This window comes from Macaca mulatta, chromosome 20 (assembly GCF_049350105.2).
Source record: "Macaca mulatta isolate MMU2019108-1 chromosome 20, T2T-MMU8v2.0, whole genome shotgun sequence".
Taxonomy (NCBI): domain Eukaryota; kingdom Metazoa; phylum Chordata; class Mammalia; order Primates; family Cercopithecidae; genus Macaca; species Macaca mulatta.
Window position 1 is genome coordinate 72,962,211 of NC_133425.1, and position 4,199 is coordinate 72,966,409.

General features: G+C 44.4%; 1 pseudogene; it reads right to left on the reverse strand.

The window, feature by feature from the left end:
- Nucleotides 1-300: 300 nt before the first annotated feature.
- Nucleotides 301-1,200, reverse strand: LOC708467 (prohibitin 1 pseudogene; annotated as a pseudogene).
- Between the last annotated feature and the right edge of the window lie 2,999 nt (nt 1,201-4,199).

Below are 4,199 nucleotides of genomic sequence, written 5' to 3' on the forward strand. Positions count from 1 at the left end.
CTTAGTGGCTGATAACAACACAAATGTATTATTTGGAGATTAGAAGTCCTAAAATCAAGGTGTCAGCAGGTCTGCATTCCTTCTGGAGTCTCTAAAGAAGAATCTGTTTTTTTCCCTTTCCCAGTATCTAGAGGCCACTTGTATTCCTGGGCTCATGACCCTTTTTCCCACTGTCTTTTTTTTTTTTTTTTTTAAGAGATGTAAAGTGATTTTACCTTTATTTCCTTCGCTTTAAGCCAATGATGAAATTTCACAGTGATTTCTGGGATAGGGGCAGAAGGAAGGTGCTGTTAAGAATCATCAAGGCTGTGGCCTAGTCCCCGCAGAGGTACAGGCAGGGTGGGCCCTCACTGGGGCAGCTGGAGGAGGCAGGTAGAAAATGTTCCCAGAGCGTGAGAGCTGGTACGCGATGTCCTCCGCAGCTTCCAGCTTGCTCAGCTCGATCAGGTGGTCCCCTGAGGTGGCCAGTGAGTTGGGGATCAGCTTGGCTGCCATGGAGTCACCCTCAGCAGAGATGATGGTTGCCATTTTCTGCTGCTCAGCCTTTTCCACCACAAATCTGGCCCTCTCTGCTTCCTGCTGAGCCCCTTCTTTGGTTTCCACTGCTTCTGTGAAGTCCTTCTGGAAGATCGGATGTGTCAAGGACACATCGTCCAGGATGAGCCCAAAGGTGACTGCTGGCTCCGTAAACTTGTCACTCACCTGCCTGGAGAGCAGCTCTCTGTGGGTGATTAGTTCTCCAGCATCAAAGCGAGACACCACTGACTTGAAGATCTTGGTAACAATGGATGGCAGCACACGTTCATCATAGTCCTCTCTGATGCTGGTGAAGATGCAAGGAAGCTGGCTAGCGACAGGCCGGAAGAGGATGCGCAGTGTGATGCTGACATTCTGTAAGTCTTTGCTACCAGTGATGACTGGCACGTTAGGTGGTCTAGAACAGCAGTCAAAGGTAATTGGTTTCTGTACCCATGGGATAAGAAAGTGAGTCCCTTCCCCTACCACAATGTCCTGTACTCCACAGAATCGGTCAAAGATGACGGCTATGTGACCAGTATTCACATTATGTAAGGCAGAGTTCAATATGCCTCCTACAACAACTAAGGCCAGGCCAAACTCGCCGATGGACTCAAACACTTTGGCGGCCATGTTTTCTTCTGCTGCACCCTCTCACACCTGCTTCCACTCTGACCTCCACATGAATTCCCCAGCCACACATACTTCCAAACCTTTTCCTACAGATTTCCATACACATACACACACATTCTTAAGCATGCATATATACATAGATTTTTCCATTATATGTGGAATCATATCTGTTTTTCTTTTATTTATTTATTTTTTTTATTTTTTTATTTTATTTATTTATTTATTTTTATTATACTTTAAGTTCTAGGGTACATGTGGATAACGTGCAGGTTTGTTACATATGTATACCTGTAATCTTTCACCCTCCTTCCTCAATCATGTCTCCTTCTCTCACTCTGACTCTCTCCCTCTCTATTATAAGGAGCAATTACACCAAAAGCACCTGGATAACCCAGGCTTATCTCCCCATGTCAAAATTCTTAACTGCATTTACAAAGTCTGCTTTGCCACATAAAGTCTCATATTCAGCAGGTGCCAGGGTTACATATGGATAACTGTTCACCATCTGATCATGGTGAAATAGATCTGGGTGGGGTGCAGCTGGAGGGTAAAGAAACCTCCCAATGTTACACAGACCATAATTTTAAGCAGCTCACCTGAGGCCTTCCTCAGAGCACAGACGAAGAAAGGAAGGTTCAGAAGCACTAAGTGATTTAAGACCCATAAAAAGTTTATGGATAATCCAGACCTAGAATCAACTCCCAATCCAATGTCCTTTCCCCTAACCCTCATACTTTAAAAGGTCTTTCCATGAATAAAACCAAGTACAAAAAAAAAAAGAAGTGTCATTTGGATATGATACAAATCATGGTCAAAATTGCTAAGTAGTTTTGCAAAATGAAGACACAGATGAGGTTTTCTTGGGCCCTGAAAAGCTGACATTCTGTTATGACTTGGAAACATCTTAGTGAAGTCAATTCCTGTTGCTGCACAGCTAACCACTCACGATAACGCAGAAGTCTAGGCTGTCCTAATCAGAACTCAAGACCCCTGGCAGAGTCCTCAGAGACGAGAAGGCTTGTACATGGTCCAGCCGTGTGGTAGAGATTGGCTCCAGACCACTTGTCCTCACATTCTTGGCCTAGTGAGTAACCCATCTGTTCCTATAACATCCCCCTCTTTATTTCATGTCATTTACCACTTTTTTCCTTAGTCTCAAGTATGAGCCACAAGTTAAAGACTTTGCAAAAGACTAGACTCTCTGACATTTGGGGGATCTGGTGTTTATTAAGTTGGGAGATTTAAACTGATTTTGATTTGTTCCTAATTTAGGACAGTGACAGACAAATCTGAGAGGGAGAGGGCGGGAGGAAGACAGGGAGAGGGCGGGAGGAAGGGAGGAAGAGAGGGGAGAGAGAGGTTGCATCTGTATGATATCCAACATCCAGGCACACTTGGGGGAATAAACAGTTTTAAAATCCAGGCAGCCACAAGTTGGAGGGAAAGAAAAATAAATGCACATTTGAAATCAATTATTCTACAAACTACACGGGGGCCATTGACCAAAGCACAAGGGTCTCCTGTATCGAAGCCACCTCATCTGTGGATGCTCTTCTGGAGACACTTGATACACCAAAGTGGCTTCCAAGAACAAATTAACAGGTCATTTCATTTTTCTCACCTCTGGAAAGACACAGAGGCAGGCTTGGAGGAGACAGACAGATGAACCATACCTCTACCCTCGTCTTTTCTGGTCATGCTAGTAAGAATCATCTGGCCTTCTCAATGCAACTGAAATCATATTTGTTGAACACCTACTATGTGCCAGGCACTGCTAAGTACTTTAGAAAAATCTTTTAACCTTCACAACATGTGAATCGAGTACTGTGCTATAGTTACATTTATTTTACAGATTGAAGCAGTTGCAACTAAGAAATACTAATTACCTAAGCCCCTTGCACGTGGAATAGGTGGAATTTTTAAACACAGGTCTGACCTCAAATCTGTGTTCTTTCTACCACATCATAGTATTAACTCTGTCTTAGCCCCCATGCTAAATGCTGGGGGTAAAATAGACATAAATTCTGCCCACCAGGAGATCTGACTCAGAAAGTAAACTATTTCATTCACTTATTCATCTTTCAGTTCAGCTCATATTCAAAGAGAACAACAGGAGATCCAAATGCACAGCAGATCAAGAAGTTCTCTGTCTTCATGGAGCTTACAACTATTGCAGGGAGGGGGAGCCCAGATTGTCAACGAATGAACAAATAAATAGTTGCGGATGCTGATACATGTTAGAAAGGACACCACCAGGCTGCCACGGCAGAGAACAGCAGCGGATGCTGTCCCCCAAGGGAATGGAACACATCACCTTATAAGGTAGTAAGCTTCCCATGTTTGGAAGTATTTAATCAAAGGGTAGGTGACTGGCAGATGGCCCTGCCACTATGGGAAGCCACTCCAGTTTGAGGGAAGCAGGCATTCATCAACCCGATTTCTTATAACGTTCATTCCCACTGCAGGCAAGATGCAACATTCCCTGAACACAGGAGAGAGATTCTGAAAGAAAGGATTTGGGTGACTGATTAGTATTCATGAAAACTGGGCCCATGCCAGGAAAGTCTCAAGTCATATATTATGGTTATTGTTGAAGGAGAAATAATAAAAGAGAAAGTATTCAAATGCTTGGTAGTGCGGAGGCTGGAGAAGGGGACACCAAAGGCATCCCAAGTAAGGGCGAGGAAGGCGGAAAGCGCCGGGTTCAGGCCAAGTTCAGGCTCCACTGAGATTGTTATCATGGACTCGTCACTCAGCTCTGCAGAGCCCGGCCCACAGGAGCACCACTGCGTCTCATTATTTTGCTCACACATTGGGTTCCAGTGCCCCTTCAGAGCAGACAGGGGAGGAGACACATCCAACCTGGGCTGGAAATTGTATAGGCACTTAAGGAGCACTTCATCTTAAGAGGGGAACTGTTTTGCTTTTGTCAAACTGGTTAATTTATCCCAAATGTTAAAAACCTACAATGCTCTTGAAAGATCAGCCGTCTACAGATTGTGTTCAAGCAGCCAGACCAGGGGAGAGCTAAACCAAACACCTCCTCAGTC